At 49.5% G+C, this 7,166-nt stretch overlaps 1 protein-coding gene across 1 annotated transcript in view; it reads right to left on the bottom strand.

The window, feature by feature from the left end:
• Window positions 1–5,045: 5,045 nt before the first annotated feature.
• Sobp (sine oculis binding protein homolog) overlaps window positions 5,046–7,166 on the bottom strand; it is a 172,418-nt gene continuing 170,297 nt past the window's right edge. The window contains exon 7 of the mRNA XM_059272458.1: window positions 5,046–5,666. The gene's annotated coding sequence lies outside the window, so the exon portion shown is untranslated. The remainder of the gene's footprint in view (window positions 5,667–7,166) is intronic.

Raw genomic sequence — 7,166 nt, 5'->3', positions numbered from 1 at the left:
GTGGTGGTGGTGATGATGGTAGTGGTGATGATGGCGATGATGGTAATGATGATGGTGATGATGATGATGGTGGTGGTGATGATGATGAGGATGGTGATGATGATGGTGATGGTGGTGGTGATGATGGTGGTGATGATGGTGGTGATGGTGATGGTGATGATGATGAGAGGTAAAGTGAGTGTGAATGAAGCCCTTAGCACAATGCTCTCTGTGAAGTAAGTCCCTAACGTGTGAGCTATTTCCTCAGCAAGATTCTTCCTTCACTAAGAGGGTGTCACATGGTGGTAACTGTGTGTTGGGAGACAGAATAAGAGTCCCTTTCTGGGTTTGTAGTCTAACTTGCCATCTACAAATGAGTATAAGGATCAAGGCATGATCTTATTGCTAAGGCTCTTCTGGATGAAACATGTTATTGTTCTGTGACCTCGACTCTGTTCAGCACAGGAACACAGGGGCAGTGACCTTGTCCTCTTCTGCACATGGAGCAGCAACTGTGCCCTCTTCTGCACACGGGGCACCAACTGTGCCCTCTTCTGTACATGGGAGCAGCTGTGCCCTCTTCTGCACATAAGAGCAACAACTGTGCCCTCTTCTGCACACAGGGCAGCAACCATGCCTTCTTCTGCACACAGGGTACCAACTGTGCCCTCTTCTGCACTGGCATCAGAAAACAAGATGAAACACTGGTCTCCCACACTCACTGCGCATGCCTCTGTTTGCAGGTTCCACTACTCTCCAACATCTTCTAGCATTAAGCTGGTAGGATCAAAGTGATTCAACTCAGCCAACACTTTCTGTCCCAAAGGTACTCAGCAATTCTTCCAGATACAGAGTGAGGTGGGTCACAGAACCTGCCTCTGAGGCGCCCAGAGGACATGGGAAGACTGTCTAGTAGAAGTCACCAGAAGTGACCTCAGTCCATTTAAATGGGAAGCACAGGATCCTGGAGGAAAAGCCACCTATTGTACCTCGGGGAATCAGGCTTGTGTATAGGGCTGGCATGTGAAGTGAGCCTTGAAAGCAGCGGATTATAAATATGTATAATGATGATTTCCCATTCACTGAGACTAGCAAATGAGGCCTATAAGGCATGATCCCCACTCTCAGAGACTGTTTATCAGAAAGGCCGTGGAGAAGCGTGAGGCTGAACAGGTGGTGTGACCTGCATGGGCATGAAGGTCAGCATGCTGGGGAGAAAGAAAAGCCCTTGGAGGCAGAGGCATAGGATGTGGGGAGAGAGCCGGGCTCCCAATTCAGACACAAGCTGTAGGTGAGGTCGGCCATGGGGAGGGAATAGGTAGGGCTGGGAGGCTGCTAGGCCTCAGCTGGGCCTGTGGCTCTGGCATCCAGGGCCTGCCTGCAGCTCCAGCTGTGAGGGAAGCTGGCTTTCAACCTTCACTGCAGGGTCCACGGGTACAATTATATAAGCCCCAGGAAACATCCAAGCAAAGTTGTGGTGAGACCAGGAAGTGGTCCAGCTGGTTCATAGCCCTGACTTCCTGGTAAGCAGGAGAAGAAGCCTCTGGGCCTTCCGAGCCCGTGAGTGTCATTCTCCTCCAGTCTGCCTGAGGCAGCAGGCATGTGCGGTGTGCTCCGTGGGATTTGACAACTTTTAAGAAAAATACAGCCTGCTGCACTTCTCAGAATACAATCACAGTGCTACTCCACTTCTAGTAAGCTGCTGTAGACAATACCTTCCATCACTCACCCCACAGTTTAGTCTAAAACAGCGGTTCTCAACCTTCCTAATGCTGAGACCCTTTAATATAGCTCCTCATGACGTGATGACCCCCAACCATAAAATTATTTTCGTTGCTACTTCATAACTGTGATTTTGTTACTGTTATAAATTGTCATATAAACATCTGTGTTTTCTGATGACCTTAGGTGGCCCCTGTAGGAGCATCATTTGACTCACAAAAGGGTCCCAACCACAGGTTGAGCACCAATGGTCTAAAACAGAGGCCACTTCACATACAACTGAATCACTACTAGGTTGTTGTTGTTGTTGTTGTTTGTTTGTTTTGTTTTGTTTCTTTTTTATGACAGTGTGTCTCTACATAGTTCTGGCTGTCCTGGAACTCACTCTGTAGACCAGGCTGGCCTGGAACTCACAGAGATCTGCCTGCCTCTGCTAGGATTAAAGGCGTGCGCCACTGCTCACCATTGCTCCCTGCTGCAAATTTTTTTTTAAAGATTTATTTCTTTATTATGTATACAGCATGTATGACTGCAGGCCAGAAGAAGGCAACAGACCTCATTACAGATGGTTGTGAGCCACCATGTGGGTGCTGGGAATTGAACTCAGGACCTCTGGAAGAGCAGTCAGTGCTCTTAACCTCTGAGCCATCTCTCCAGCCCCCTCCCTGCTGCAAATTTAAAGGACATCCAAGTGACTCTTCCTGAGGATGTCAGCAGCTCTCCTAGGTCAGATGCTGGTCTAGCTAGGCTTGCAGTTTGCCAGGTGTGTGACTTTGGCTGGTAACTAAACCCACTGAGCTCTGGCTCCTTTGTATGTGATGAAGGAAAACAGGCCTTTCCTCCCTGGTAGCTACAAAGAGGAAGTGAGCTCCTGTTCACGTGTTTACCACACGCTGCTTCTTGCTTCCATGATTGTTCTGGTTCTCTCTGTATGTGGTTTTGACAGCTCCAGAGAGGGATGCATTCAGAGCGCACCAGGATCAGGAGAGAGGAAGGGGGAAAGGGCACCGGTGGCTAATGAGATGCCACAGACTCTTCCCATGGGAACAAAGGGACCTTTTGTTTCCAGGAGGGTCAAAATGTTTGCTCGACAATCTTGGATGACAGACAAAAGCAAGATCAATATCCTGGATGCCTGTCTCTATGGCCAAGTCTAGATGAATAATACTATCAGGGACTTTGACCCAGACAGCCACACAAGGTGCCCCGGGTCTTGACATGTCTTTATCCTCACTAGGCCTGCCACTGTGGAGTTCACATGGAGTCACTTCCATAAATGCGAGCCTTCAACTGGAAGCCTGCAAGAGCTTTCCAGGCTCCAGAAGAGAAGGAGAGCAGGGCTTCCAGACTCCACGAACTGGCCACTTGGAGGATCAGTCGACAGTGTCGAATGTTTTAATGAACATTTGTTTTTGACACACCAAATTAACTAGTTGTGGGATCATGGACAGCCAGTGGCTTTTCTAAGTTTGAAGTTGTGTTGTTTTCACTCAGAATCTGAGGACTGGATTCAATTTACACTGATTAGAACCACAACTGATGCATGTTTTACCTTAGGAATCTCCTGATGTTGAACTCCGATGTTTCCAGATGAACCCGTTCCATCTGTGCAAGGATGCAACCAAAGTCCCCCCTGCCCTCCCCCACTCCCCGTGAACCCATGGAGCAAGAGGGTGAGGTGGGGTCAAGTGGTCAAGTGGGGGGGGGCGATGGGGTGTGCTGTGATTGGAACCCAAGGCAAGTGCTTATGTCCATCACATGCCAGAGTCTCAGAGCTGAGGCCAGGACTCAGGCACGTGGACAGCAGAGCTCACAGGCCCTGGAACTCACTGTGCACACACCATGCCATCCGCAATGGTCACAGTGTGTGTGTGGGGGGGGGGGAGCTGGCCCTGATATGGCAGTGTGGGCCACAGAGGTGCGTGATCCACAGTGGCTTCGGCAGGGCCATGCGGCCCCATACTTCATCATGTGGTTTTAAAAACTGTTTCCAGGGGCTGAGGGGGCAAGAACAGGTACTTTCCATAACAAGGCAAATAACAATGATCATAATAATGAGAAAAGCCAAGTAAGCACATGTAGGTGCGCTGTTGTTGTTTCTTAGAGATTTATTTTGTCTGATGAATCTGACACCGCAGGAAGAGGAGAACCCAGAGGGGCTGCAGCCTCCTCACAGGTGGGTTTGGTGTTGGGGTCTTGGCTGGTTTAACTTGTTGTTGGAAGTTGTTTTTTTCGTTCCCTTTTTATAAATCTCTCCCTGGGCTTGTGAGCAATCCCCTCCCTCCCGCCTCCCTTCCCCTGCCCGCCCCCCCCCCCCTTCATGTTTAAAAAGCGAGCTTGCTCGCCAGGTGTATCCCCCAAGCTCTCTCGGCTCTAATAAATAAGGAGCACCTGTAAGACAGTAGCTTGCCTCGACTGTACAAAGAGTATATAGAAATACAGTATGTACACGCATCCACGGCCCCAGTGCCGCAAAGCACGGGGACACCAGCCCTGCCAGCCCCCCCACCATGACTGCCACCCTCCTGCTGAGGCTCCGTGGCCTGGAGGGGTGGGGCACCCGGACCCCCTCCCGAGGGAACAATTGCTTTTATTTGAGTTAGTAAACAGATACACTGAATCACAAGGTGATTTGATTTGATTTTTTTTTTTTTAAGGTTTTCTTCTTTTTTTTTTGAATTTTTTTTCTTTTCTTTTCTTTTTTTCTATACTCATCAGACTGGGGCACTCCACGACTGTCTCACGGACTCAGTGCCAGCACACATGTTCTAGAGGACTTCTGGACTCCCACTACAACTGTACAAGTGCACACAAGTAAATCTACCCTGTTATCCTCCACCCACTGACCGAGGATCGAATTGCACATTTCTCTTCAGCACGACAGGAGAAAGCAAACAGTGAAACGGAATCCCGGGCGATCTTTCTCACTTTCCCTCTTGTTTTCATTGGTTCGTCCATACCATTCCAATTATCATGAAAGGACTCTGCGTATAGAGAGATTGTCTCACTGACTTCCTGGATCTCCGAAAACCATCAGGGTTGAAATTTCATCCGAGTCTTTCCTGACGCCCAGCAAATATTCCCCCCTCAGATTATATTACACCTTGAGGGCATTTCGGTCTTCAGTTCAACACTCTTCCACTGTTCCCAAATGGGGCGCTATTTAGGGGCATTTCAAGAGAAAGCTGAGAAGAATAAACATTTACCGAGTTCTCCTGGCATTCGGTCTCTGTAAAACCACAGTATAAACTATCCATGCTGCTTCTCACATCTGGCGGATCGAAAATTAAAAGCCATAAAAGTGTAACACTGAAAATATGGCATCAAAAAGGATAAAGGTGGCCTTTGTAAAAAATAACATGAAAAGTTTATTAGCCAATAAAATATTCTACCTCTTCATTTAAAAGTGCATCGTGGGCTGGGGTAGAGACGAATCTGAAGCTTTGGGACTCCAGCACCATCCCTTCTCCTCACCAAAACGTGAACAGTTCTGTTCCTAAACCATAAAAGCAAATCACAATTCTTATCGTAGCAGCAAACCACAGCAGTTCTTAAAAAGATTTAAAAAAGGTTCTTGTTTTCCAGTCCCTAACATCTTCCGGCCTCAGCCGTAGAGCCTTGAAGATGGGGTGAGAATACCTACATTGGTCCTTGTGGTGTGTTGGTAGTGTTTGTTTGTTTCCGACCAGCGAAATCCCTAAGTTCCTCTGGGGAGAAGCAGAGATGGGGGGGAGCAGGAATGCTGGGCCCAAGCTTGGTGGGTCCAAGACGAGCTGGCTTCTCTGGCCTGGAGGCCACCAGGGAGGGCTGCTTCCTCCAAGATGTTTAATGACAGGAAGCTGTGTTATTTGCTTGAATTTTAGCCAGAGGGGGGTGGTAAGCTGACCAGCTGGTGTCATTGGATGGCATGACATGATTTGTTCCACGCCCTCTCACCATGCAAGGTACCTTGGGAGCGAGTGTTCCTGGGAAAAGATGAGAAGGAGCCATGAGAATGCACTGGACCAAATCTCTCCCCACCCACCCGCCTCCTCCCACCCTGCCAAGCCCAGAGACCCAGCAGGAGTGAGAGAGCAGCAGCCCCCAGCACTAGTTCACCCTGAGCGGAGTCCCAGAGCCGAGGCCTCAGCAGCATGATCTCAGAGAGCTTCATTCAGTCTGCTCAGGATCGGTCCTGCCCGCTTTGTGTGAGCAACTGAAACTCGAGCCCTCTTTGGAAAACCATAATGAGCATGGCGGGCCACGCCCTCCCCAAAGACCACAGCATCCTTTGCAACCAGCAGCTTTCGGCCTCCACGTGACTACATGATTAACCAGCAGGAGGTCTTTTGAGTCGCCCAGGGTCACTCCAAAGCCAGGCAAGGTCATAGAGAGACCCCAGATCTGCAAACCTCATTGCCGTCCTTCACGTATTAACTCCGGTGTTTGAGGTCGCAGAGAGTCACGATTAGTAAACAAAGTCATATTGGTAGAAAACACACACACACACACACACACACACACACACACACACATACACACAGGCACGCGCGCGCACACACACACATACACACACACACAGACACACAGGCACGCACACACACACACACATACACACAGGCACGCACACACACGCATGCATGCATGCACATACCCTTTTCTTCGGAATTTCCTATGGAGGTAACTAAGCTGGAAGAAACAGCTGCCCCCATCTGTGGGTCCTACCTGTCAAAGGTAGGCCACCGAGAGCTCTTCACATCAGAGCAACACAGGAGCACAAGATGGGCAGACAACAAACCACCCACGCCTAGCGAACGTGGCCAGAGGGTCCAAACCGAACTTGTAAACTGGTTCCTTGCCACCCCCACGTTCACCACATACTTGAGGCTCCACCTCTGCATCCTATGGGCTTCCATTGTTTGCTAACAGGCCCTTGGCCTGAAGCACAGCCTCCTCGAAGAATCAGGCATTCCCACGAAGCAGCCAGTTAGGAGCCTGCCCTGCCAAGTGTGCGGTCCCCGAGGGCTCGGGCCTGGGCCGGCTGTCTACCTCTCCTGTCTACATTAGCGGCCGGCTGGCCATGGGTGTTCCACTGTTTTGTCAAATGAATGAGTTAAGTAGCTTCTTCCACTACGTCTCCAAAGAGGCCCTCCGCCGATAAATGTGGTTGTCAGAAAGGGTAAAATTTGGCTAATGTGAGGTGCTAACACAAGACTCATATACGTCTTTACAACCATTGAGATCGATGGTTGTAAATCTCAGAATAGTGAACAAATAATTTCACAGAGGTGATACGATTTAGGAGTCGAAGGGAACCCCAGGGATGAAATATGACAATTCCACTTTCTAGAAGGAGAAATGGAGGCCCTGGAGCCCAGAACCCGCTCAAGGTGTGCAAACCAGGATCTTAGCCTGAGAGCAGGGAGGTCAGCTGCTTGCTGGGAAGACTCTGCAGAAGGCTGTGCTTTGAACCCCGCTGTTCAAAT

This window comes from Peromyscus eremicus, chromosome 8b, assembly GCF_949786415.1.
Source record: "Peromyscus eremicus chromosome 8b, PerEre_H2_v1, whole genome shotgun sequence".
In the NCBI taxonomy this organism is placed as follows: Eukaryota; Metazoa; Chordata; class Mammalia; order Rodentia; family Cricetidae; genus Peromyscus; species Peromyscus eremicus.
This window is presented reverse-complemented; position numbering and strand designations above follow the sequence as displayed.